Source organism: Oryctolagus cuniculus, chromosome 10 (genome assembly GCF_051225735.1).
Source record: "Oryctolagus cuniculus isolate XC-2025 breed Fujian yellow rabbit chromosome 10, ASM5122573v1, whole genome shotgun sequence".
Classification (NCBI taxonomy): Eukaryota; Metazoa; Chordata; class Mammalia; order Lagomorpha; family Leporidae; genus Oryctolagus; species Oryctolagus cuniculus.
This window is the reverse complement of record NC_142876.1, coordinates 122680762-122708151: the sequence shown is the minus strand read 5'-3', so window position 1 is coordinate 122708151 and position 27390 is coordinate 122680762. Positions and strand designations below refer to the sequence as shown.

The 27390-nt window shown below is 55.0% G+C and overlaps 3 long non-coding RNA genes across 7 annotated transcripts in view; 2 read left to right on the top strand and 1 right to left on the bottom strand.

The window, feature by feature from the left end:
- LOC149124467 (uncharacterized) overlaps positions 1 to 1859 on the top strand; it is a 90165-nt gene extending 88306 nt beyond the window's left edge. The window contains exons 2-3 of the long non-coding RNA XR_016214477.1: positions 742 to 923; positions 1720 to 1859. This is a non-coding gene — a long non-coding RNA (uncharacterized LOC149124467). The remainder of the gene's footprint in view (positions 1 to 741; positions 924 to 1719) is intronic.
- A 373-nt stretch (positions 1860 to 2232) lies between these two features.
- On the bottom strand, positions 2233 to 9361 carry LOC149124466 (uncharacterized). 3 transcript variants are annotated; one of them, XR_016214481.1, is made up of 3 exons: positions 8210 to 8331; positions 7460 to 7772; positions 2233 to 2364 (listed from the first exon to the last, which is right to left on the bottom strand). It is a non-coding gene; the product is annotated as an uncharacterized LOC149124466 (long non-coding RNA). The 3 variants fall into 3 exon arrangements; XR_016214482.1 differs by lacking the exons at positions 2233 to 2364; positions 8210 to 8331 and adding exons at positions 5571 to 5984; positions 9115 to 9361; XR_016214480.1 differs by lacking the exon at positions 2233 to 2364 and adding an exon at positions 5571 to 5984.
- Positions 8361 to 27390, top strand: part of LOC149124464 (uncharacterized) — a 206294-nt gene continuing 187264 nt past the window's right edge. For 2 of the 3 annotated variants that reach the window (XR_016214475.1, XR_016214474.1), the window contains exon 1: positions 8361 to 8483. This is a non-coding gene — a long non-coding RNA (uncharacterized LOC149124464). The remainder of the gene's footprint in view (positions 8484 to 27390) is intronic. The other variant, XR_016214476.1, reaches the window with a different exon arrangement.

Sequence of the window (27390 nt, the reverse complement as noted above, 5' to 3'; positions counted from 1 at the left end):
CTGCTCGTCCCGTCACATCAGCGTCTGTCATTCATCCGTGTCGCACTTACAGAAACAGGAAGTGGGCATCCAGGGAGGGCGTTTCCCACAGCCCCACCCCCACGTCTGTTCTCTTCCTTCTCTCTGCCCTACGTCAGTCATGTGGGAAGCTGGGGCCCTGCTGCCTTTGGCCAGCATGACTGGCCCAGGGTAGATCTGGGGTCCCAGGTCTTGCTGGGACTTGAGTCTCTGCCAGAGACTAAGTATGGCTTCTGGGAGACAGGGTGTCCCCAGTCCTGTGGCAAAGACGGTGGCAGCCTGGCCCTGCCACTGATGGCCTTTCTGGTACACGGAGAGAGCACTGCCGAGGAGAGCAGCGTGGCGTGGGGCTGGGGTGCCTGCTGGCTGTGCTGTGAGCAGGCGTGACTCGTCCTGGACCCAACTGCTTTTCTGCACTTGTCATCCTCACCTCGCCATTCTCAGCACTGTGCAATTCTTTCCTTTCCTTTCCTTTCCTTTTCCTTTTCCTTTTCCTTTTCCTTTTCCTTTTCCTTTCCTTAAGATTTATTTATTTGAGAGGCCAAGTTACAGATAGAGGGAGAGCTAGAGAGAGAGAGATCTTCCATCCGCTGGTTCACTTCTCAAATGGCTGCAAAGGCTGGAACTGGGCTGATCCAAAGCCAGGAGCCAGGAACTTCCTTTGAGTCTCCCACGTGGGTGCAGGGGCCCAAGCACCTGGGTTATCTTCTGCTGCTTTCCCAGGTCATAGCAGAGAGCTGGATGGGAAGAGGAGCAGCCGGGACCTGAACCAGTGTCCATATGGGATGCTAGCGCAGGGTCTGCTTCGGGGGACCTGAAGGACTTGGCGGCAAGCAGTCTGGAGTTGAGATTCGCCTTTTCATCCGGCCCCGTGCTGGTGTTTTCTCGGTTGGAAATCTGTACACGTAAGTCATGTGCACATTTTATAGATGTTTATTTCCTTAAGCTTTTGTTAGCGCTGAAGGGTTTGAAAGCCTCCATCAGCTGTACTTGCAACGTTGGGTAAGTGCTGTCGCCGCCACTGATCTCCGAAGGTGGACCTGGGGCCCGCGGGGAAGGCGCGTGGCGGGTGGGTTTGCGGGGTGGGTCAGAGAGCACTCTGGATCTGAAGGGCCGACTCGCAGCTAGTGACAGTGAGAATGCTCACGTCTGCAGTGCAGAGCAGAGCAGAGGCGTCGGAGCGAAGAGCGTGCGTTTCAGCGAGAGAGGATTTTCCTTCTCTGTCAGTTTTCTCAGCTGTAAAATGGCCAGGACTTCACGTGAGGAAGAAGGAGGTGATGTGCCCTCCCCGTGTCCCTCACCCTGGACCCTAAATACTCACTAGAGGGCAGCTGGTCTACAGGTACCACGAGCAGAATCCTTACCAACCAGGAGGGCCCGCTCGCCAGAGCCGACTGTTAAACTTCTAGGAACTTCGTGACCTGTGTAACATGGAGCTGTCCTAGCGGTTGACTGTGCAGGGAGCTACAAATCAGGACATCCCTTCTCCCGGAGTTGCTGTGACGGGTGTGCCTGCACACCAGGAGGAGGCCAGGGCTGCGCAGGGCTGTGCCTCTGGGAGCAGTGCCCCTTTACATGGTTGCTCTGCAGGTCGGTGTGCATCAGCCTTGTGTCTGCCTTGAGCCTGCCTGTTGCCAGCTCCACAGCTGCACAGCAGGTGTCTCCTTCCTCAAGGCCCTGACCAAGCCTGCTTTCTTCCAGGGCTCCTTCCTGACCGAGCCTGCCCGCCCTCCTGCCCTCCGCCCCCAGCTCTGCACTCATCAGCACTTCCTGTATCAGCAGCCCCCTGGGTCAGCTCCGTCTCTTTAGAGATTCTTCACAGGACGTGCAGTGTGGACTCCCCGTGGAGTACCATTTAGCAGCAAAAAAGGAGGATGCCTTGCCATTTGTGGGGAAATGGATGGAAGTCGTTACGTGGAGCGAAGTGGGCCAAGCACAGAAGTGACGAATCTGCAGCCTCTCACTCACGTGTGGAAGGTGACAAGGTGAAGCAGAGATGCAGGAGGAAAACACTGGTTCCTGAGGCTGGGGGCTGGGGCCCGAGAGCAGGGTGGGCAGCGCTGCTCCGTGGATGTGTGATACAGCGAGGAGGAGTGTAGCACAAGACAGCTGTCAGTGGACAGTGAGGGTTCTTAGCACAAAAATGCAGACTCTGTGAGGAGATGCATTTGTCCGTGAGCGAGACTCAAGTGCACGTACTTCAAACCTCCTGCGGTGTGTGCAGTGTCCCTGCGGTGCTGTCTGTCCATTGAGCAACTTTAGAAAGCTCTTGGGTACAAGCCCCCCCCACTGAGTGGCAGCTGGCCCTTGAGGACCTCTGCCTATGGGGCTGAATCTAGTTGGAAACTGGAATTAAAAGACACATAATAAATAATAATAAATTTGGAAAGCCATGCATAGTTTCTCCCTTCTCTACATTTCCCATGATCCTTCTGAAGACCCCACAAATGTCAGTTTCCACAGACTTCACCTGGGTCCGTCCATTGCCTTATTTGTGTAATGAATGCCTGGGGCTATGGCAATTGGTGTATTTCTCTCTCTTTGTCAAGATTTATTTATTTATTTGAAAGGCACAGAGAGAGAAAGAAAGAGCAACAGAGAGAAATCTAATATCCGCTAATTCACTTCCCAAATGGCCACAATGGCTGGGGTTGGGGATGGCCGAATCCAGGAGCCTGGAGCTATGTCTGAGTCTCCTACATTGGTGCAGGGCCCTAAGCACTGGGCCATCTTCCACTGCTTTCTCAGGCCATTAGCAGGAAGCGGGATCAGAAGAGGAGCAGCGGGGTCTTGAACCGGTGCCCTTATGGCTTGCCGGCCCCAGCAGTTGGTTTCTGAGTTCCCTTCCACATGTCGTCCTCCTAAATCCCAGCTGAGCAGAACTGAATTTCCCTGCTGCACTTGGTGTAGTTGCCCTAAGAGGATCAGCAACAGCCAGTCCGTTCTCAACAAAGGCCTCCCTACCCTGGCAGGTGCGTGTCACGCGCAGGGAGCCGTTTCCACAGGGCGGTGTCTCCGTCAGTGACATCAGAAAATCCCACGCCCAGCCCACTTCTGCTTGCCTGGAGCTGCTGAGAGACTTCAACCTCTTTGAGCAACCTCCAGATGGCGTGGAGCGAGTCAGGTCTCCCCGGGGCCCAGCGCGTGCAGCCACAGTCAGAGCTGGCTGGTGAGTCACGGCCTTCGTGAGTGATGCCTCCCGGAAGGAAAAATACCCAGCACCCCCACCCGACCCCTGTGGGTCACGGCTCCCCCACCTGGCTGGCGATGTCCCCTGGGGACCGCAAGGACTGAGCCAGATGCTGGCTCCGTGGGGGCGTCTCCCTCCCTCTCTTCTGGGCTGGGAAGGCCTGGTCACCCTGGGGGCAGTGGCAGGTGCACCTTCTGCTCCCTCTGTGCTGCGAGAAGGTCCGCGTACAGTGAGGACCCTGCCGGGGACATGTTGACAGTCACCTCCAGCTGTTGCTGAAATTTTGAAAATACAGTTTTTGCAGGGGACACAACACATTGCTTTCCCTACACAGGAGGTGGCGCCAGGACATCCCCTCGTGGAGCAGCAGGGCCCTCTTGCAGGCGTAGCATTAGCCCACGCTTGCTGTGCCCTTAACCACCTCTCACCTCCTTGTTCAGCCCTTTCCTCCCAGGGCCCTGGAATGCAGACGCTGTGAGCAGCTTCTGGGTGCGCTCCTTCACGTCCTCCCTGCTGCACCTTTTCCCTCTCCTCCCTTTCCTTCTTGACCTGCACATGTAATTAACACCCTTCCCAGGTCTCCAGGGGCCCGTGTGTTCTGCTGTGACCTTGAATTAAAATTCCCTCCCCTCTGTATTTATCCGAAGCTCAAGGTCTAAGCCAACCACCATGGTAGCTGTTGATGTCTTTGCCGTGAGTCCACGGTTGGGTGCCTGCTCTGGGTCACCCCTGGAGGAACACAAGGCACTCATTCTCCTGGAGCTTTCCCTGCAGTAGAGGAGGAAGAAAGACAAGAACCGGAGAGAGCAGGTAGCTGCTAGTGTTTTGGCCTAGCAGGTTAAGCCGCTGGCTTTGATGCTGGCATCCCATGTGAGGCTGGTTAGTGTCGGGCTGCCCTGCTTCTGACCCAGCTCCCTGCTAATGCACCTGGGAAAGCAGCAGAAGATGGCCCAAGTGCTTAAGCCCTTGCCGCTCATAGAGGGGACCTGGATGGAGTTCCAGGCTCCTGGCTCTGGCCTGGCCCAACCTTGGCTGTTGTGGCCATTTGGGGAGTGAACCAGTGGATGAAAGAACTCGCTCTCTCTGTGTCTCCCCAACTCTATCTGTAAAACTGCCTCTCAAATAAATAAATATTTTTTTTTAAAAAAGCTAAGAAAACATCAGTAAGGGTGGTTCTGGAATGTGGCTCAATGGTAGAAAATTGGTTGTGAATTGGTTAGGAAAATCACTTCTTTAATCTGATTTTGCATGATAAGAGTTAATGTTAAAATGGGTAAGGCACTGCAGAGCCTGGGGTAGGAAGGAAAGAAGGAGTTTACTTTTATTGATGCAGAATTTATGTTTTGCAACATGACTGTTATTAATGCCACTGAGCTTTAAGGTTAAAACAAACAGCTGAGGTGGTGAGGTTTGCAGTGTGAATTTTCCCCACAGTTAATAAAAGCATCCCCTCCCCCCATTTGCAAAGACTGAGGAGTTTACACAGGCTGACTTAAGTCCTAGGAAATACCCAGTCTGTGTCCAAATCCCCTGCTGTGTTGTCTGAGCCCCTCCACCACTGTCCAGAGTGTGGTCAACACCGTGAGAACCTGGGGCACGGGCGCAGTCAGCCGTGGCTGACCCAGGGGTGCCCTGCGGAGCCGTCCGGGTCCGTGTTCACCTGAGAGGGATTTCGGGAGGGAGTAGGGGAATCGCTCCGTGGGTGGGATGCCACAGCAGCGCCCAGGCCGGACACAAGAAGAGGCAGGACTGGCGCATGCACATTCTAGAAAGGGGCCTGGGTGGCTGAGGGAGGCCAGAGGAGGGGCGGGAGGCAGTAGATGGGGCTGGGGGCGGGCTGCACAGCCTTTCTGGAACGCAGCCGCACAGGGAGGTGAGCAAGGTCGCTGCAGCCCCCGGGGTGTGACGTGTCTGAGGCTGAGCCCCGGGTGCTTGCTGGGGGTCAGAGTTCCGGCCACACTGAGCACAGGGTCTCTGCTCAGCTCCCCGTTGGCTCCCCGAGTCAGAATGGGCGTGAGGAGGCGGAGGCGGAGGCGGCCAGAGCTCAAGGGGCCAGCCCCCGGCCCCCAGCGTGCCTCTGTGCTCCGCCTTCCTGGAGCAAAACCGGGTAAACCAGTGCGATGCGGGGGCATCCAAGAGGGGTGCATATGTGGGGCTATTTTTAAAGTGTTTTTGATTAAAAAAAAGTGACCAGGAGTAAAGGTGACCTCCAAAAATCATTTCACCCCCCTTCTCCAACCCCTTGGAAAGCGACCTATCCATCAACAAGACACAGGTGATGGCGCCGGATGCTTGAGCACACAGGACTGTAGTAGCTGGAAATCTTGATTGATTTTTTTTTTTTTTTTTTTGAGTAGCTGTAGATTGTGCCAAGCAATGCAAGTAACAAAAGGAACTGTTTTCACCTAGTCTCCCTGCCAAGCTGGGCACCCCAAATGCTGGCAGTGCTACAGAGACTGAGGCTGACGCCTCCCGGAGAGGAGTCCCCGGGAAGCTGAGGGCCCCAGTGGCCACCGTGTGCCCAGCCGGGACCTTTAAATGGGGTTTCCCAAGTGGCCATCCTGTGTGTCACAGAATAAAGGCACTGGGAGCTGTAAAGTGTTCAGTTCATACAGGGGACATTTAAAATGCTAACCAGAACTTAAGATGATCGCTGGAAGGCAAGAAGCCTCTGGTGGGAGCCCTCCCGCTTTCCGTGGAAGTCAGAGTGGGGCAGGTGCTCCTGGCTCGGCTGAGGTGGTTCCGGCTTCTCCAGAGCCAAGGATGTGGTGGTAGCCTGCACAGTGTTGCAACATTTTAATCTGTTTATCTGAAAGTCACATTTACAGAGAGAGAGGGAGAGACAGAGAGATCTTTGATCTGCTGGTTTACCCCGTGAATGGCTGCAGAGGCCAGGAGGGGCCAGACCGAAGCCAGGAGCCAGGAGTTTCATCCAGGTGTCTCACCCGGGTACAGGGGCCCAAGCACCTGGGCCAACTTCCACTGCTCTCCCGGGTCATAGCAGAGAGCTGGGTCGGAAGTGCAGCAGCTGGACTGGACCAAGATGCCAGCACTGCAGTGGAGCACCAGCCCCCAGCCCTCTTTTTTTTTTTTTTTTTTTTTTTTTTTTTTTTAAGATTTATTTATCTGAACAGCAGAGTTATAAATGGGGAGGGAGGGTGGGAGGGGGAGAGAGTTCTTCCATCTGTTGGTTCACTCGCCCAGTAGCCGCAACATATGCTGCTTTCCCAGCATGGAGCTGGGTCAGAAATGGAGCAGCTGGGACATGGACTGGCACCCACGTGGGATGCCAGCATCACAGGCGGTGGTGTTACCCGCTATGCCCCAGCTCTGGCATTTAAAACATTTCTGTTTTAAAAAATAGATTAGCTGGTAGTTGCCAAGAAATTTAATATAAACCTTCATTGAAAGATGGATACCTGGGCCGGCGCTGCGGCTCACTAGGCTAATTCTCTGCCTTGCGGCGCCGGCACACCGGGTTCTAGTCCCGGTCGGGGCTCCATTCTGTCCCAGTTGCCCCTCTTCCAGGCCAGCTCTCTGCTGTGGCCAGGGAGTGCAGTGGAGGATGGCCCAAGTGCTTGGGCCCTGCACCCCATGGGAGACCAGGAGAAGTACCTGGCTCCTGGCTCCTGCCATCGGATCAGCGCAGTGCGCCGGCTGCGGCGGCCATTGGAGGGTGAACCAATGGCAAAAAGGAAGACCTTTCTCTCTGTCTCTCTCTCTCACTGTCCACTCTGCCTGTCAAAAAAAAAAAAAAAAGAAAGATGGACACCAGATATTTTTTTAAAAACTTTTGTGCAATGCAGGTGCCAGAGCCCCACCTTCCTGCAGGGCCACCCTGAGCAGGGCTGGGCGGCTGCCCACTCCTCAGAGGAAGCCCACGCTCTCCAGCTCACTGCAGTCCCCGCTGCTCCCTGCGGTCCCCTCCTACCTGCTGTCCTTCTTTGCCTGCCTGGCTGCTGTAGGCTTGGAGTGAGTGACCACTGAGGGGAACCCCTCAAACTAATCTTACGGCCATTCGGCCTCCCTAGCGAGTCTGTGTCCTCCTCAGCTGCAGACCCTGTCGCTAAAGCCACTTCTCGTTGGCCAGGGAGGTGGTTTGTAAAATCCCTTTAAGTACCTCCACGCTGCATAGCTGTGGGTGTCCATCAGCTATGCCAGTTAGCTACATGTTTTCACACGTTTCTATTAAAGATCATTCCCCCAGTTACTTAGCCACCTGCAGGCTGAGGTGAGAATGTTGGTCCTCACCTTGTGCTCAGCGTGTAGGGAACGCTCCGTGCCAGCGTGCCAGATCTCAGCGCCTCTTACCATCGGCCAGTCTTTTGTTAAGCTCTCGCCCAGTCCTTGCCTCTGCTGTGGTCTGGAAACAGTCCAGTGTGCAATCCTGGTTACTAAGGATGCATTGCTAAGCAGGTGCATGACAAGGAGGCCACGATGCTGCCTACGAGTCTCCAGCTTCTTGGTAAATCTTCGTTGCCGTCTCATAGGGCTTTGTTTTCTCGAAACGTGGAGATGAGTCTTGCCATGTGTCTCCCCCACTCTTCCTCTCTCATTGCGTTGCCTGTGGATTTTGGAAGTTTAAATGTTAGGGTCCAGTGACACGCTGAGACTTAATAAGCTGTGTGACCACAGGCAGTGACTTAAACCTTTCTGAGCCATTGTCTCCGCATCTGTAAAATGGGCACAAGAGCAGTGACCACAGGGTCACTGTCAGGATGGATGCAAAGCTATCGGCCCAGGACTTGGCATGTGGCAAGCAATAGCCAAAAGAACCAGCATCACCAGGAGCCCATCAGAAGCACGGCGCCCAGGCCCCTGGCAGGCCTGCTGAGTCTGTAGACTCAGGGCCCCTGGCCAGCCACGGGCAGGGGGCACTGGAGAAGCTCTGGGCAGGCCTGAGTCACTGGTTCCTAAATTCCAGTGACCATCAGACGTTCCCAGGAACTTGGTGGACATCTCAGCCCCTTCCTCCATCGACAGGTGGAGGCTCCCACGCACCTGACTCTCTCCTTAGGTGCTTCTGCCCCACACGGGCGTTGGAGGACCCTGGCTTCAATGGTCAGGTGCTTAGCACAGGTGGAAGTGGCCGCTTCTCACCCGAGAGCCACGTGCAGCGCTGTGCGCTGGGTGAGGGCACAGGTGCAGCTTTATCTGCTGCTCTCAGCTTCCCAGGCTGGGCAGAAGCTGCCGCCTCAGCCCCTGTGGTCCAGTGGGTCCCTGCGCCAACAGCCACACCCAGCGTTTGTCCTGCCTGATGCAGCAGGTGCTGCAGGTGAGGATGAGTGGCTTGGGCCTCCTCTGCTCTCAGGGGACCCAGGGCTGGATTTGAGCCTCCTACATCTGGGGCAGAGGCCTTGGGGGTTGGGGCGGGTGGTAATGTGTGATGTTGTTACGGGGTGTGTGCCGGTGGGACCTGGGGCTGGAGCAGGTGCTGTGGCCACTGCACGGACATGGTGCCCTCGGGCTACGGCCGGTGCCCTGGCCGACCCTCACATCGGTTCTGGGCCACGGCTGTGACGGCCAGTGTCCTGCGCTTGGCCTTGCTGGCAGTGGGTGGGGGTCTCACCTCCCGTGGGCGGGTTCTCACTTCCCCGGTGGACTTTCCCCAGCCCGGTAGAGCCCCCTGCTTGGAGCCTGAGGGGAGGTTAATGGCTCAATCCCCAGACACTGCCTCAGGAGGCATTTCTGGAAGATTGTGCCGGTCTGGGGGAGGGGGTTGTGGGGTTGCAGGCATTTCTGGAATATTCTGTACTTCCTCAGGTTGGGGGGGTGAGGTTGGGTTCAGGGGGACCTCATCCCCTATGCCCGTAGCATCCTCAGCTGCACACCCTTCCACCGGCTTCTCCCGTCTGGCCTCCCTCTCCTCACCCTTCACCCCTGCTGCTCTGGTTTCCCTCCCCTACCAGCAGCCGTGGCCTGGGCCTCTGCTCCCAGGAGCCCCAGCTGGGACAGGAGCCAGCCCTGGCCTCTTGGCCTGTTTCTCTGGTCCTTCCCAGGTTTCTCAGTCTGCCCAGATTGTTCCATATGGACCAAGTACACTGAGTTTCTCACAAGCTTTGCTGGCCCCAGTGTGTTCTTGGTTTAATCTGTGCCTTGAAGACCCTCCAGGAGTGCAAGGCTCACTGCTCTGCCCCATTGGTCCCTGGTGCTGATTGGTGGGAGTGCTAGCCAATGTGCTGGAGCCTCCACCTGCTGCTGTGGAGTCGGCCCCAGACCTTGGGGGTCAGCCTGGCGGCTTTGTGTTCTGGCAGCCCCCTCCCCCACAGCCCTTGCCCCAGGAAGTCCTGGCACATGTCTCTGCATCTTGGCCCTGGCCTGGCACACAGAGCATCTTGTCCCCATCTCTCCTGTGCCCTGCCCTGCCTCTTCCCTTGCCTGCTTCCTGCCAACTGTGTGGTGGGTGCTTGCTGGGGGTCTCCTGTGCAGGTTCTGCCTTTTTGGCCCCTGGGGTGCTGCCCCTCCCATGTGGTGTGTGTGTGAGATGCTGAAAGGCGCTAGGGAGATGTGTAGCTCTAGGTTTCTCGATTTTGACTTTGCTGCACCAGAAGCTAATGTTTTTAATGCTTCCTTAGGGCCAACCCCTGCCTGGGGGCAGCGATTCACTGACTTTTTGCATTCAGTTCTCAGAGCCACCTGGGGAAGGCAGAGGTCCCTGTCACTGTTAAGTCATTTCATAGACCACAGCGGGGAGGTTCATAGACACGACTTGCCAGGGCCCACGTGTTCACGGAGGGTTCGGTGGAGAAGCACAAGGAACTGTATAACGCTGTGTTTGTGGATGCATCCTGCGACTCCTGAGACCCGTGGCAAGTGTAATGTCCAGCAGCACACAGGGGACACTGAGGCAAGCGTCTGTGAGGCCGCCAGGATGGGAGCCCACAGGGGCTGAGCAGGTGCGCCTGCAGGGCCCAGGGCCGTGCAGTGTTGGTTGAGCTTTTGGCGGCGTCTGACCGCACAAGCCCTCAGGTCAGGTGCGAGGTGCAGGTTGCACCCTGCTTGGAGCCACTTCTCTGTCCTCTGCTCCTGAGGGCCTGGAAAGTGTATGACCAGCCGCGGTGAGCCTGTGCCGATGTTCCGTGTCTCTGCTGCCTGCTGCTCCCCAGGAGGCCTCTCTGGGGTGCCATCCCCAGAAAAGGCTCCGTGCTGCTTTCGTGATCCCCTGTAAGCAGCCTCATTTGTGCAGACCTGGCTCCTGGCCCTGCTGTTCAGACTCTGATCTGCGGGGTCAGGCACGCAGTTAGGAAGCTCCCAGAGGGAGGTTTGTCGTTGTCGTTGTTGTTGTTGTTGTTATTGGAGAGGCAGAAGGTGCATTCCCAGCTGCTGGTTCACTTAGTCCTCATCGGCCCTCGATGGCCTCTGTCTGGGCCAGCAGCCAGGAGCTAGGGACTGAATCCAGGTCTCCCGTGTGGGTGGCAGGGACCCGACCGCCCCAGCCCTTGCTGCTGCCTCAGGGGTGAGCATTTGTGGGGTAATGATGTCAGGAGCCAGAGCCAGGGCTCTGATGTGGATGTGTGTCCCACCCAGTGGCTTGGTTGCTGGCCGGGTGTTACCTTAGAAGGGAGAATCTTCACATGTAGCTTCCCAGCCTCTAGTGGCTTTGGGTCTGGGCTGTGCTGTTGGCTGAAGGATCTCACACTGCTGGGTTCTAGTTATATTTGCCTGGGGAAGGGGTGTGTGTGTGTGTGTGTGTGTGAGAGAGAGAGAGAGAGAGAGGAGAGACTGACTTTCTAGCAGACAGAACTTCTCAAGTTGTCTGAAGAAAAGATTTTATTCACGTGTTCATTACTCGTCTCAGATGTTGAATAGGTGCCTGCTGTCTGGGTGCTTGGGGTCAACAGGACCGGCAGACAGCTCATTGTGCCATGAGCCCTGCAGCCCGTAGATCTGCGAGTTTTTGGACACTCTGAGGTTGTGTGCAAGGTGCGTGGATGTGGATAATGGTCCCGCCTGGAGCATGTGCTTCGTTGAAGTACCTTGAAATTGAGTAAGAATCCCAGGGAGTGTCAACCTCATTTGTAGGGTGAATGCTACTCTGATTCAACACCCCCCCTCCCCGCCCCTTTCGTATGTTGCATCCCCAGATACCGTGACTGGTTTAAAGCAAAGGAATGTGGCCAAGCCAGCCAATCAGAGTTCTTCCCTGGGATTTTTCATCCTGATTCAGGAGTCTGCCCCTCCCCCTCTGCCCCTCCTCTCTGTTCAACCTGACTCCTCTTCTCATTCTCTCTGATAATACAGCTGCAAGTGCATAATCCTGGAACTACATCTCTTGCTATGGGAAGAATTAATTCTGGGGGAATCAAAGCTGAGAGGCAGCGTGAGGGTGCAGAGGAGGGGGCAGAGGGTGAGGGTGCCCTGGAGCGTGCCTGGCACCACCTGGTGGGGGGGGCCAGCCTTGGGGAGGAGAGCTGGGTACTGGGCAATGAGCAGGAGTCTCTTCTGCCGTCAGTTTTCTGGGTGAGGGGAGGGGTGTCCCAGGGCTATCAGGTGAGGGCTCCTGCTCTGCCTGGGGACCCCTGAGGAGTGCAGGGACTGTGGGCTGAGGAGGAGGCACAGCACCCTGGGGCTCTGCCTTCCCCGTTCTTCCCCCGGGGTTATCACGATCACTGGAGAGCGCCTCCTGGGGGCGGGGGGTCACTCACACCTGAGCAGATTACCCACGCGGGGTGTAGTTGAGGTTCATTCTCATCACTGCCTGGTGTCCATCTGATGAGTCCATCCTCATTTGTTTGTCAGACCACTGTGATTGACCATTGGCTCCTGTTTGTCACTGCTGTGAGGTTTCCTGTTTCCCCTGGACTGACATCATAATCTAATCCCCCTGTTACCGCGCTGGGGTTCTCCAGGGAAACTGAGGCAGCAGAATGTGTGTGTGCATGTGTGTTCGCGTGTGTGTGGGTGTGTACGTCCATGCACATTGCTAAGGGATTAGCTCATGTGACTGTAGGGGTGCAAGTCCAAAATCCACAGGATACCCAGAGACTCAGGGGCCAGCTGGAGTTCAAGGTCAAATGTCAGCTGGCGGCAGAATTCCTTGTGCCTAGAGTGAGACGCACAGCTGATGGGCTGAGGCCCTGTTACATTGCAGAGGCTCCTCCGCTTTACTCAGACGGGAGCCTCTACTGTGATTCCAGCAGGGGGCGCAGTGCGATTACTTCAGTAGGCTTGGGGTCACAGGGTGAGAGAGCCTGGGAAAGGGGCAGGCTGGGGTGGACACTGGGTGGGCTGGTCTGCATCTGTTAAGCATGCTCACAGGGGGGCCCTTTGCTATCTCTGAGCTGGGGAGCAGCAAGGCCCTGGGTATCAGAGCAAGGCATGCAATCCAGCAAAGGTGGCGCAGAGTGTGGGAGTCTGAGGTTGGCGTAGGAGGAGCCTGGAGTTGGACTCTGGACCTGCGGTGCTCCCTTAATCCCTGGCTCTCGCCACATCTCAGGATACCGATGCCCACTTTGGTGAGGAACAAACTGAGGCTCACGCATGGGCCTTGGGCCGCTGGCAGAGAGGAGCAGAGCCAAGGCTGAACCTGAATCTGAGACCTTCTCCACCTTCCCCAGGATGGCTCACGCTGCGCCATTCTCACCTTTGTGTCGCCACGGGGTTGTCAAGGGAGTGAGTTGATGCGTTGAAGTGGCCGGCGACACCCTAGACGGGCAGGAGGCCGTGCTAACAGGAGCCCTGGAGGAGCAGGTCCTGCCCTCAAATAGGGGAGCTTCGCTAGAGAACCCAGAGCTGGAGGGGTGTTGGCACCTGGAGGGTCCCCGTCTCTGATAGCAGAAACACGCTCCAAAGCGACTGGCGTTCAGGAGGCTGGCCAGCGGCTCCCTTGGCAGCTTTGGAGATGACCACAGCAAAGGGCAATGGGCCCGTGGGTGGGTAGTCATTTCCCAGTGATGCTACTCAGTGCAGCCAGCAGCCCCTGCTGAGCCAAGTCCTTTCTTCTTTTTTAAAGATTTATTTGGTTTACTCCCCCCAAAATTTCTGGGGCTGGGCCAGGCTGAAGCCAGAAGCTTAGAACTCCATCTCTGTCTCCCATGTGGGCAGCAGGGCCCCGAGCACTTGGGCCATCCTCTTCTGCCTTCCCAGGTGCATTAGCAGGGAGCTAGATAGGAAGTGGAACAGCCAGGACTCCTGAATGGGATGCCAGCAAGCGGCGGCTTAACCCACTGCACCACAGTGTCTGCCCCAAGCTAAGTCTTACTAACAAAGCTGGAGGATGCACCCGACTAACCTAGAAAATACATCTGGGATCTGCCTTGGTGGGCGTGATGCAGACTGCCCAGTCTGGTGCTGTTGGCAGAAGGGGCTCAGAATCCAGAGACGGCAAGACTGAGGTGGAGGCAGGGACCCCTGTTGGTGCTGTTGAGCTGGAAACTGCTCGGTGGGCTTGGATGTCAAGCGGAGCATGGGGATGGTTTTGAGAGTCGTCACGAAGCTGCAGGGTCGGGCTGCGTGATGCTCCCGCTGTCTCTGCGTGTGGTCTGGCCACATCCATCTTGGAGGATCTGGATAATTCCAGCTGGGCTGGAGGGGGCTGAGAAGTGGCTGGCAACCTGGTCGCCCGTGACACGGGCAGTTAATAAAGTGGGGAAGGATTTCCGCGAACAGCTGCACCCGTCTCTTACTCCCCTGCCAGCTGTCTGCTGACTCCACTGCCCTGGCTGGTGCTGGGTGGCTGTAAATTAGACTGACTGTGTCTTTCTGGGAGCAGTGCCGTCCAAGAGTAGGGGAGGGAGGTGGGGGCACATTGTGGGACACGCTCGTCAGTGGGGAGACACTGTGTCACCTGTTCTCTGCTTCCCCGTGTCAGTTCGCACCTTGGCAGTTGTTTCCAGAATAACCAGAATCTGTCAGGGAAGCATGGTGCATGCCCTGGGCGTGTGCTGAGCCTCCGAGGTGGGTGGGGCAGGTGCCATACTTTCCTTCTCTACCAGGAGTGCTCCCTACACAATTGAACAGCCTGTTCCCAGGTAATTAGATCGCTGACCTCCACACATTTTTTTTTTTTTTAAACAAGGAGGTGATTTTATCTGAAATTTAAGTGCCCACGTGTGTTACTGCCTGTTTGAGTAGTGTTATGTGTTGAGCCTTCCCGCCTGGGCTGGCCCATGCTGGGCAGATGGATGGTTTTCTGCGGCTCTGCGGCTAAATCAGACGTGGCGCTCGCTTGCAGGCACTCGATGTTTTGTTTTAATTGTCTAGTTAAAAAATGCGGAAGTCATCTCAGTGTCACCTTGTGTTTCTGCAGTGGAAGAAAAAAATGACACTCGCGCGCCACCCACAGCTGGCGTGCCGAGTTGGAGGAGTTAGTGGAGTTGGAACAGCTGTCTCATTAAAAGTGGAGCGGGAGCTGAGGTCTGTGTGCAGCTCACCCCGCCCCTTCCACCTTCAGCAAGACACATCAGGACTGAGCCTGTCGGGGCACCGCGGCTCGACTCCTAGCCGCCCATACTGAGAGCCACCTGGATTTGCCCACAGGTAGGGAGCAGAGGAGCAGAGATGTCCACTCTGCTTCCTCCACCCACGGAGACTCGGGCAAGAGCAGCGCTGAGGTCATTTAAATGAGTGTAGGACACCCCTGTGCTAATGAGGGGGTGCACTTAATCACCTCCCCATGGGGCACCTGCTGTGGACCAGGTGGTTCATTACTGAAACAGGGAATGGTGGAGCGAGAACCCCTGGACAGCAGGGCAGGGTGGTAATTGTCTGCCCGTTGCTTCCCGACATAGCCTGTCTTTGGGCTGCTGTAGCTTTGCCGGGACCCCATGATGCCCGGCTTCAAGGATGCAGCCACGAGGCTTCTCCCCGCAGTCGGGGGTCTGGGGGTGCTCAGCCAGTGGTGTTCAGCTGATAGAGATGCCGGAGGTGGCGTTCATTGCCTTTCTAGTGACTTCCATATTCGTTGCACAGAATTTATGTTGTGGGGATTATTTCTGTGCTGTGGTGCAGTGGCCTGCAGTGCTGGCACCCATATAGGCATTGGTTCAAGTCCTGGCTGCTCTGCTTCTGATCCATCTCCCCCCTAATGTGCCTGGAAAAGTGATGGAAGATGGCTCAAGTCCCTGGGCCCCTGCACCCACTTGGGAGACCCAGGGGAAGCTTCTGGCTCTTGGAATCCAATTGGCCCAGCTCCAGCTGTTGTGGCCATTTAGGAAGTGAATCAGCAGATGGAAGATCTCTCTCTCTCTCTCTCTCTCTCTCTCTCCTGCCTTTCAGATAAATAGATGTATCTGAATAAAGAACTTCAGTGGCACAAACACAGGGTCACGTGTGTCCTGCAGCTGTGGCTTCCTGACCCTGGATATGGCTGGCAATAGACAGAGGTGAAAGCTACCATCTGTTGAGAGATGGCCACATTTTTATCTGTTTATTGTTAACTCAAATAGCAGTTTCTATGAGCCAGAGTGTCCATGACATTTCAACCAAGAAACTTATGTAAACATTTTCCGCACAACCCCATGAGGTTGATCCATCCCCTATTGCAGCATGGAGCCAATGCTGGCATCCTTTCCATCATCCAGGTGCGTAAGGTGCATCACCACGAGGTTCAGCAGCGAGGGACGGAGCTGGGAATTGAGCTGAGTCTAATGCCAGGGCTTGTGCCATCCTGGTCACTTCCCTTACAGATCGCTCAGATGTGGACTCACAGAAGTGCATGAAGGAGCCTTCCTCCCGGGCCTTGAGGCCTCCCGAGGCGTGCTGGTGCTGGCTGGGTGGCGGCAGGCTGCGGGGTGCTGGCTGTGGCTTCTGGCTGGGGCAGTGCCTTGCAGCTGAGCTGTGGCTTGGCTTCGGTATCTGAACTGTGGGTCTTGGGAAAGGGCCGCGTCCTGTACCTGTCAGTGTCTCTGAACGTGAGTGAAGGGTCAGCGTGAGCCGTCGCAGCATTCTGGGAGTGCACTCAGTTCTTCCCATCCCCAGGAAAGCCCTGGTGGTCATTTCCACCACCTCCGGGGAGGCTCAGCCAAACCGGAAGCTCGAGTCTCCTATGTCCAGGCTGAAGGTGGTGGAGTCGGGCTTCGAAGCTGGCTCCTGTTGCAGAGGTCTGCACACTTACCGTGGGAGCTAGGGTGGGGGCGTAAACACCGTGCCCTTGACCCTGTACTTGCTTCCCTCTGCTCCTGGGGAGGAGGGCAGGTGAGGGGGATGGGCTGGGTGGGCGTGGCTGGGGAGGGAGGCGCTGATTTCCTGCAGACATCCTCTCCGAGATGGACAGGGCTTCATAGGCAGCGCTGAGCCCACCCCGATCATTAAGACTCCTCAGAAATAATGGCTCAGCCCGGAGGTGTCATTACCTCAAACGGCAGCACAAATGTCTGTTCCAAACGGAGAATTTTTATGCCCTGTCGTAAATGATCACTTAAGCAGCTTGAAATGCCATCAGGGTACGGTGCCCTCATGCTCGCGGGTCTCGGGCTCGGAAAGCTGCACTTACTCTTGGAGAAAAATGCCCGTCTGTACCCCAAACTTTCTGTTAACTCTCCTCATGTTTCAATACAGAAACCCGGGGGCTGGTGTTGTGGTGCAGTGTTTTAAGCTACTGCCTGCAAAGCTGGCATCCCATGTGGGTGCTGGTTCGAGTCCTGGCTGCCTCAGTTTGAATCGAGCTCCTTGCTAATGCCTGCACACACAGGGGAGACCTGGATGGAGCTTGGGCTCCTGGCTTCAGCCTGGCCTTTGTGGCCATCTGGGAAGGGAACCAGTGGGTGGAAGATAGCGCGCACTCTCTTCTCTCTCCTCTCCTCTCTCTCCTCTCTCTCCTCTCCTCTCCTCTCCTCTCCTCTCCTCTCCTCTCCTCTCCTCTCCTCTCCCCTCCTCTCCTCTCCCCTCCCCTCCTCTCCCCTCCTCTCCTCTCCTCTCCTCTCCCCTCCTCTCCCCTCCCCTCCCCTCCCCTCCCCTCCCCTCTCCTCTCTCTCCTCTCTCTCCTCTCCCTCCTCTCCCTCTCTCTCTCTCTCTTCTCTCTCTCTCTCTCAATATCTGTCCCTCTGTCTAACTCTGCCCCTCAAATAAAAAAAAAAAAACTCTTTAAAAGAATAATAAAAAAAATCTTGTCATTGTCTGAGTAGAGGTGGAGGAAGCTCTGAGGTTTTGTTTGTTTTGAAAGGCACAGGTACAGAATACAGAGAGGGAGGGAGGGAGGGAGGGAGGGAGAGAGAGAGAGAGAGAGAGAGAGAGAGAGAGATCTTCCATCTGCTGCTTCATTCCCCCAGATGGCTACAACAGCCAGAGCTGAGCCAATCTGAAGCCAGGAGCCAGGAGCTTCTTGTGGGTCTCCCATGTGGGTGCAGGGGCCCAAGGACTTGGGCCATCCTTGCAGCTTTGTCAGGCACATTAGCAGGGAGCTGAATCAACACTGGAGCAGCCAGGACACACACCAGGGCCCACATGAGATGCCGGCGCTCTAGGCTGGCTTGAACCTGCTGTGCCACAGTGCTGACCCAGCCCGGGAGGTTTTATGCTGTGTGAGGGGGTGCAGGGCAGTCTGCAGTGGCTCTGGAGACCCCCACTCAGGTTCTTGTGGGCTGTGTCCTGTGGTGGCGTCCTCACGCTGATCCCCGTTTCTGGACTTTATTTGGAAACAGGATCATTGCAGGCAGACGTGTGTGAAGATGAGGTTGTCCTGGGGGTCATGGGGGCCTTTGTGCCATGTGAGGAGTATCTGTGTGAGAGACCCAGCGTGCAGGTGCCAGAGGCAGACGCAGAATTCATGCAGCTACAAGCCAAGGGTGGGTGGCCACCCTCAGGGGCTGTCAGGGGTCCGAACCGATCCTCCGCTGCAGGCTTCATGGGAGAAGGGCCTGCACACACCTGCTTGTCTACAGCCCCAGAGTCGTGAGATGGGAACCTCCCTAGCTGTCTGCCGCTGTTCCAGCGGCCCGGGGAAGGAGCATGGAGCCATGGTCCATGGAGAGAGAGCGAGGTGTGTGTTCAGCAAGGAAGGGGTCTGCTAGCGAATCAGAGTGACTTGCAGGCGGAGTTTACTGCGGACACCTCTGTGCTGGGCTGGCTCCGACGCTCGCTAAGTCGTTACGGTATTCTAGGCCCTGTACCCTGAGCTGAGTAAGTGATGTCACCATTCAAAGGTGAGGAGACTGGGACGCAGCAAAGGTGTCTCGGCCAGAGCCGAGTCGCTCGGTAGTGGTGTCCCTAAGCGTGTGGGGCCTCTGGTTCCCGAGATGCTGCCGTGAACCGCCGTGCAAGGCTCCGGCCTCTGCTTTCTCGCGGGATTCTGATGATTCTGCTCCAGGGGATTCAGGCCCTGCATGTGGAGAACGAGATGAAGATGCTTCTCTCAAAAACTCGATGTTGTTAAATAACCAGAGTGCCCAGGAAGCACCCAGCGGCGTGGGGAGCGGGACCTGCGGAGGCTTCTACAGGCTGCCCGGGAGCCGCCTCCTCCTGCGTCTCCATCTCTGCTTCTCGCCGTCTTCCCTTTACACTGCAGCTTCTGCTAACCTCTTCCACCTTGTGCTTTTCTGCCTGCCCAGGAAAAAGTCAAGGTTTTTCATTTTTAATGTGTTTTTCAAAGAACAGCAAAGCAAACAGCCTAGGAAAGTGTCAGTAGAAATCTCTGCAGTCGCTGGTCTTGGGCAGCCGACGAGGAATGATGCGATTTGTGCGTCGGAATCCACGGAGCCCTGACTCTAGGCTTGGAACTGGGGTCAGGGTGACAAGCAAGCAGGGTTCTGTTTCTACTTGGAAGGAAGGGAAGAGGGGAGATGTGGAGTTAAAGGCCAACACTCAGGCCAAGCTGAGTCCCAGTGTGCAAGGAATCCGGTGAGTCGGTTGTTCTTGTCCAGCCCGAACGCGGAGTGAGCGGGCGGCTGGAGTGTGGAGCCTCCTGCAGTGTTAGTCTCCGTAATCTTGGGACAGAAAGTCAAAGGAGTAAGAGGGGTGGGCCCTGGACACACCAACAAGGCAGTTCTTTTTTTTTTTTCTTTGACAGGCAGAGTGAACAGTGAGAGAGAGAGACAGAGAGAAAGGTCTTCCTTTGCCGTTGGTTCACCCTCCAATGGCTGCTGTGGCCAGCGCACCGCTGATCCGATGGCAGGAGCCAGGTGCTTCTCCTGGTCTCCCATGGGGTGCAGGGCCCAAGCACTTGGGCCATCCTCCACTGCACTCCCTGGCCACAGCAGAGAGCTGGCCTGGAAGAGGGGCAACCGGGACAGAATCCGGCGCCCCGACCGGGACTAGAACCTGGTGTGCCGGCGCCGCAAGGCGGAGGATTAGCCTAGTGAGCCGCGGCGCCGGCCAAGGCAGTTCAGTAAGGTTGTTGGTGGTCAACAGATTGTTAGGGTCGTGAAGAACTGAGGAGCACAGAGGGACCCCTGCTGGGGTGTGGCGATGGACGCAGGCGGACTCCCGGGAGACGGGCGGAGAGGACAAGGTGCACGTCTCCAGTGTAGCTCCCAGGGACAGAAGCTGTTCACAAAAGCACCACTGGGAGGCAGCGTCGCAGGGCCCAGTGGCATTTGGAAACAGCTAAGCGATGGCACCTAGGTGGCTCTGGCCTCCCTGGAATGGAGATTTCTGTCTGCTGGGTGTGGGTTCTCATCCGTGGGCTCAACCGCCCATGGGTCAGAAATGCTCAGAGAAGTTGTCTGTCCTGACGTGGTTAGACTGCTCCTTAGCACTATTCCCTAGACAGCACAGTGCAACAAGTGTTTGCTTTCTGTTTACGTTGTATCACGTGTCAGGACTCATGAAGACAGGGCTCCCAGTGTCGGGGGATGTGTGTAGCTTCTATGTAAATTCCACCCACACCATTATGTAGATGGGACCTGGGCGTCCATGTGGGAGTTGCTGGAACTTGAAGCCCCCTGGACACTCAGGGACAGCTGCATATTTATTTTAAGAAATGTATTTTGAGAAGCAGAGAGGGAAAGATGATGCTTCCAGCCCCCCACCCCCTGGTTTGCTCTCCAAATGTTCCTAGTGGGCCCTGGCTAGGAAGCTGGGAACCAGGAGCGCAATACAGGTCTCCCAAGGGAGCCAGATCCAGCTACCCAAGCTGTCACCTGCTGTGTCCAGGTGCCTATGAGCAGGAAGCTGGAATTGTAAGCAGAACCAGGACTGGAGCTCAGGTACTCTGATGGGGAATGCTGGGGTCCCCACAGGTGACTGAGCTGCGACACCGAATGCCCACTCCTGACAGCATCTAAGAAGTGTTCCCTCGGTGCTTTTCCTGCTTTGTTTACCATAAAGGATCCGTCTGTCTATGAGAACGGGCACTTTCAGCCTTCTGCCCACAGTACCAGGGACAAGGACGAGGTCAGATTCAGTCTGCAGCTTGTGTGTTGGCTTGCTTCCTCCCCATTTCCTTCCTCCGGCTAAGTGTTTTCAGCTTTGCTATTAAGGGGTATGTTTGGAGAGCCGGTGGCGCTGTTGTCTCAACAGCTGCACAAACATCAGGGCACCCTGCATTGCCGTGGTGGCCTGGAGGCTTCTGCAGGGCTTCTGCCTCCGTGTCTCTGCCTGTCCTCACCCTGGCTGCACTGTTCCCTGTGTTCAGGGACAGAGGTTCATTCCCTGTCACAGGGAAGAAAAAAAAATCAAAGAATGTAAGGTGGCGTCTCAACTGTTTGCACAGCGTGTGCAGGAAGCCTCGCAGTCCACGCAGCAAGTGCAGAGAGCAGAAGGGTTGGTTTCACAGGAACAGCGAGCTCAGACGACCCGGTCTTCAGGGATTATTGCTCTCGGCGAGAAAGCTCCGAGTCCCGAGCCAGTGCCCAGACTCCCTTGTGCCTTTGCTGTGAAGTGAGCATCTGATCTTTTTATTTATTTATTTATTTATTTATTTATTATTATTTTTGACAGGCAGAGTGGACAGTGAGAGAGAGAGACAGAGAGGTCTTCCTTTGCCGTTGGTTCACCCTCCAATGGCCGCCACGGCCTGCGAGCTGTGGCCGGCGCACCGGGCTGATCCGATGGCAGGAGCCAGGAGCCAGGTGCTTTTCCTGGTCTCCCATGGGGTGCAGGGCCCAAGCACCTGGGCCATCCTCCACTGCACTCCCTGGCCACAGCAGAGAGCTGGCCTGGAAGAGGGGCAATCGGGACAGAATCCGGTGCCCCAACCGGGACTAGAACCCGGTGTGCTGGCGCCGCTAGGCGGAGGATTAGCCTAGTGAGCCGTGGCGCCGGCCCTGATCTTTTTTATTCACTGGGTTAACTTTTTTTGTTTGTTTGTTTACTTTCATTTTATTTGAAAGGCAGAGAGACAGAGCTATCCACTGGTTCACTCCCCAGAGGCACACAACAGCTGATGCTGGGCCAGGCCAAAACTGGGAGCTGCGTACTTGATTGTTGTCTCCCACATGGGAGGCGGGGACCCCAGTATGTGAACTAGAACCTCGGAGCCGCCAGCGTGCTCATTCGCGGGAACTTGGAGTTGGAGATGGAGCTGATATTGAGTGCACACCCTCCAACGTGGGATGTGGGCATCGTCAGCAGGGTCTGCTGTGCCGGATGCCCTCATAGAGTCAGCACATCTTAGTGCAGCAAAACCAAGACTGCTTTGCAGGCTCTGGGCGCCTCTGGGCATCCCATGGCCCACTCTCTAGATGGACCCACACAGCTCCTCCTCCTCTGCCTTCCACGTGCCTGGAACCAGCGTCCATGCTGCTGTGTGAGGCCCGTTTCCCCCGGCAGCTCTGGGGTCCTTTCTCTGGCTGATGCTTGCCAGCCTCTCCTCCACTGATTATTTCCTAGCAGCTGTCTTTTTTTTTTTTTTAAGATTTATTTAATTGAAGTCAGAGTTATACAGAGAGAGAAGAGGTAGAGAGAGAGAGAGGGGTCTTCTATTTGTTGGTTCACTCTCCAATTGGCCACAATGGCTGGAGCTGCACTGATCCGAAGTCAGGAGCCAGGAGCTTCCTTTGGGTCTCCCATGTGATGTGGGTGCAGGGGCCCAAGGACTTAGTCCATCTTCTACTGCTTTCCCAGGGCACAGCAGAGAGCTGGATCAGAAGAGGAGCAGCTGGGACTTGAACCAGCACCCATATGGGATGCTGGCACTGCAGGTGGTGGCTTTACATGCTGTGCCTCAGCTGTCTTGTTGACAGTAGCATAGGAACGGGCTTGAAGTTGCTCTCAGAAATTGCCAGCCCTGCTTGGGGATGGAGCCAGCCACTGTCTGCTCTGTTTCTCTTCTCTCGCCAGCAGAAAATGTGCACGATGTCCACATTGAGGTTCCCGGTTCTTAGCTCCTGTCATCTCAGCCTCTTCCCACTGGGCTTCTGTGTGCGCCTGGCCTTGTCCTAAATGACTTCTAAACAGCCGTGACCAGTGGTTTTTTATGTCTCTTAGTGACTTCTCAGCGTCTTGGAGCTGCCTCCTCCTCAGATCGCTCCCGTCTTACTTCTGTGTTCCTGTGCCCTTCCTCCTCCTCTCCTGGACTTGGTGCCTGTCCCCCGAGCACTTAGGCTCCTCCCAGATGGTCCCCAGCTCTGTGTGGCTTCTGTGCTGTCTCTCTGTGTTCTCGGCTGGACCCAGGGGTGTAGGGAGATAGGAATGGTGATGACCACATGTTGTGTATTTGCCCTGGTCCTCCTCCTTAGCTCTAGATTTTGTAAAAAAAAAAATTATTCATTTATTTGGAAGGAAGCACTTTATATATTGAAAGGGGAAGACAGAGAGAGTGAGCAAGCAAGAGAGAGAGCTGTTTCCTATCTGCTGGTTCACTTCTCAAATGGATACAGTGGCCAAAGCTGGATCAGTCTAAAGCCAGGAGCCTGGAACTCCATCTGGACCTCCCATTTGGGTTCAGGGGCCCAAACACTTGGGCTAACCTCTGCTGCTTTCCCAGACATAAGCGTGGAGCTGGATTGGAAGTGGAGCAGCCAGGACTTGAACTGGTGCTCATATGAGATGCTGCTGTAGCAGGCGGTGACTTAACCTGCTGCACCATAACGCCCGCCCTGAGCTCTAGATCTTTATACTGGATTTTCTTCAAGGCACTGCAACTTGAATGTTTTTAGGATTCTCCATTTTCTTCCTTCAAAACCTCCTTTTCCTTTGTGCCCCAGCCTAATTTTTCAGACTGACACGGTAGGCTCCGGACCAGAACTGAATTTCTGCCTTTGTCTCGTCGACAGCATCGGATGTGAGTCAGCCGAGCTTATCTGCACTGAGCCTCACCTTCATAGTCAGCGTGCTTCATCCAGCCATTGTCCGGAGTCCTCCGCCAGGTTCAGGTGTCTCCTCTTGCAGCCAACGTGGTTGATAGGAACCCCGGCTGCATCGGATTTCCCGACCGTCCCTCCCCTGCTCAGAGCTGCATGGTCCATTCTCTGCGCGGCCAGGCAGGGAAACAGGCTTAGCGATGGTTAATGACTTTCCAAGGGCTGCATAGAGGAAGGAAACCATTCAGTTTGGACGGATGATGCTGCCGGCGTTGTTCTTCCTGAGCCATTTTCAGCATAGGTAGAATTTGCAGGGAAGGAGTGGCGTGCCTGGAGACAGTCCCAGGCTTCAACCCCAGCTCGGTGTTGTCACTCATCCAGGAACTTGGCTGAGTCATTTTGCATCTCCAAGCCTCAGCTTCTCAGCTGGAGGAGGGGAACAGTAACAGCTCACTCAAGCCGTGTCGGGAGGAGCGAATCCAGTGACACAGCCACGGCCGAATGAATGAATGAAGGAATGATGTGTTCATCACGTGTCTTGCACAGTTTCTGGCATGCCAATGACTATTTCTTTTTAATGAAAAAATTTTTAAATTTTTTTAGTAAATATAAATCTCCAAAGTGCAGCTTATGGATTATTTTTAAATTTATTTTTATACTTTGTAACTTTTAACAGAATCAATTGTAGATAACGTTCTAAGAACACGTTGATATTATTGGGAGTAAGTCTTGATTTCTGCAGCAATCACCGGGGCACCCCGGAGAGCTCCTGTGTGTTTCACCAGGTTTCCTTTGGTGTTTGGAGCTGTAACTGCGCTTCCCAGAGGAAAATCATCCTTCAGTTACCACGTATTTTTTTTGAGAACCTGCTATTGGCCGGGCCCTGTGCTAGACCCTAAGCATAGAACAACTAGTCAGAAGGACCTGCCTCTTCCACCACGAGGCTCAGAGTCTGGCTTCAGGGTTCCCAGGGTGGCCCCTGGGCTCTCACCATCAGCACCTGTTAGAAATGCGTGTTCTTGGGGCCAGGGCTCCACCTTCTGTAACTGTCCAGGCAGTTCTGGTGTGTGGATAAGGTTGAGGGCTAACAGCACAGAGGAGGAAGCACACAGGGGATGGCCAGTTGTAGCGTGGTGTGACTTCAGCTCCGAGGACAGAACTGCAGGGGCAGCCCATGGTCTGAGGCAGCTGAGCAGGGCTCGCCCCTGGGGAATGGAGGAAATGCATTGCAGGCAAGCTCGCTGTCTACGGGCAGCTGAGAAAGCCTTGATGTAGAAATGTCACCCATCCAGCCGCTGTAAAATTGTGTCAGAAGATTTGTTATAGTCCAAACACAACTCAACCAGAAAATCCAGTGAGCTAGCCTGTTCTGTTTTCTGAAGTTTTCAGTTCATACAGATTTTGAAAAATAAATTTGTGTTGGGGCTGGCACTGTGGTGTAGTAGTAGGCTAGTCCTCCGTCTGCAGGGCCACCATCCTATATGGGTGCCATTCTAGTCCCGGCTGCTCCTCTTCTGATCCAGCTCTCTGCTGTGGCCTGGGAAAGCAATAGAGAATGACCCAAGTCCTTGGGCCCCTGCACCCACATGGGAGACCCAGAAGAAGCTCCTGGCTTCAGATTTGCACAGCTCCAGCCCATGCAGCCATTTGGGGAGTGAACCATTGGATGGAAGACCTTTCTCTCTGTCTCTTCTGTCTGTAACTCTGCCTGTGAAATACATAACACTATTTTTTAAAAAAAGCAAATCAATGTTGCATTCAGGGTATGCAGTGATAAGAAGGAAGGGATGAGAACTGAGAGTTAGAGACCCGTGCTGGCCCTGACTCTGCCCCTAGGAGTTCTTGCAGCCCCTTGGGGTCATTTGGCTTTGCTGCCTGGTTGTCCACACCTGAGACATGGGGAGGCTGGCCCTTCCAGATGTTTGCTTTATGGTTTGTCAGGCAGAACTGGCTGCAGAAGCCAGTGTGCCGCTGCTTTACTTTGTGAAAGTGCATCGATATTCATTTAGTTTGGTAGCTAATTCTGTACATTGCCTACCAGTGACTTACACAAAGCCTTTCTATTCTTCTCTCTGAAATTACTGCCATACGTTTATCCCACAAGGATGTATTATTTGCTCTAATGATCTGGTAATTATCAGGTAATGAAATGGCCGAGCGTAAGAGCAGTTGCCGTGCGGAGTATTTTTATCATGCAATTAGAAATGTTACTTATATTTCAGTAGTGCGTAAGCCGTTCCGTGCTGAGCAGAATGGAAACGGAGCAGTATCCTTCCCTCTGCTGCTGAGCTGAGTCTTAAACCCCACGCACAAGGGCCACGCGGCCTGGCCCTGCGGGCTGGAGTTTGGAGCAGCGCTTGGTGTCTGCAGGCTCGGTGTCCCCGTGTTCTGGACGTCAGCGTGTGACCCACAGGCTTCGTGCGTCGGTGCTGGGAAGAACTGTGAGCTTTGTGCAGACACTCATGGTGATCCATTTGCCTTCTGAGACTTTAACCTTGGATTTTGGCAGTGCCCTGACTGGCGTTAACCTGCTTTTCATACGATGTGTCTCAGAAATGTCTGACATGACAAATGAGAAGCTGCTAGGCAGTCCCTTTTTTTATTCATGAGAGACAGAGAAAGAGAGAAGGAGAGTGCATCCATCCACTGGTCCATTCCTCAAATGCTGTGATGACTGGGGCTGGGCCAGGCCAAACCCAGGAGCTGGGAACTCAGTGCAGGTGCCCACGTGCATGGCAGGACCCGTTACCTGAGCCGTCACCTCCTGCTGCCCAGAGTATCCATCAGAAGGCAGCTGGAATGGGGGGTGGGCCAAGGATTTATGGCAGGACCCAAGTAGCTGAGCCGTCACCGGCTGCCTCCCAGGGTGCCCTTAGCAGGAAGCTGGATTGGAAGTGGATTGGAACTGGATGTAGTCACTTCTATGAGGGATGCAGGATCCCAGGCAGTAACTCGTCAGCTGTGCCAGATGCGAGCCAGGCCTCCTGCTGATCGACAGTGAATTGAGACCATTCCGCGACCCCCACATCCACGTGACACCTGGTCACTCACCCCCTTTCTGCTCCTGATAGAAGGCCCTTGCTGCGTCCTCTCTCGCTAGCCCAGGTAGAATTCCTCCTCTCTGTAGCCCATCAGGGGTTGGTGCTAGCTGATGTTCTGAGTACGCTTCCATCAACATGTTCATACCCAGCCCCAGGCCTTCCAGAGAGTGGTTTTCATTCAGGCAGGAAGATTCCAGGCCCTGATTTCCTCCTGGCTCTGGGTGTCTGGGCCGCTCCTGCTCCTCCACGTAGCTCGGTGACAGCCGTGTGATGCTTCATGTCATTGCTCCACCTGTCTGCACTGTTGAGCCTGAGCTGACAGAGGAACCATGGAGGCAAGTCCTGTTACCCTCTTAATGGTGACACTGGTCACACGGATTAACTGTCCCGGCGTATCTCCCAGTAAGTTCCCCGTGTCTGTTTTCCAGCTGTGTGAGCTTGTGGAGGTTGCTTAACCCCTCTGTACTTCCTTTCCTTACCTTCACTTCCTAGATAACATTCCTGGCAGGGTCATCGTGGAGGTCACTTAGGGACTTAACGGTGCGGAAAGCAGCAACGACATCACAAATGTCCAATATTGTCTGTTCTTCTTCTTTTTTTTTTTTTCAATTCAGACTCAATTCACGCTTTTTCAGCACAGCTTCCTGGTGGTTACTCCTTCAATGAAGTGACAGTCATGTCACAAAGGACAGTGTATTCTATTACAGATTTGGGCTGGACATTAACTCCTGGGAACAGCTTTTGGGATGTCTGAAGGTAAAGCCGATGTCATGGTGTGACTGTAGAACGTGTTTTGGTCTCTCACAATAAATTGGGGTATTTCAGACGCTGTAGTTGGCTATCATCACACGTAGAAGCAAAGAGTTGGATCTGTAACATAAGTGGTATTAAAAAAGCTTTTTTTTGCACATCATTTCAATTAGCTTCCTCTCTAAGCAAGTGGGAGAGACAGATGCCTCGAGACACGTTGTCAAGGGTGGGATTCTGTTCTTGTCCCCGGGGAAGGTCTGTCCAGAGGCATTTT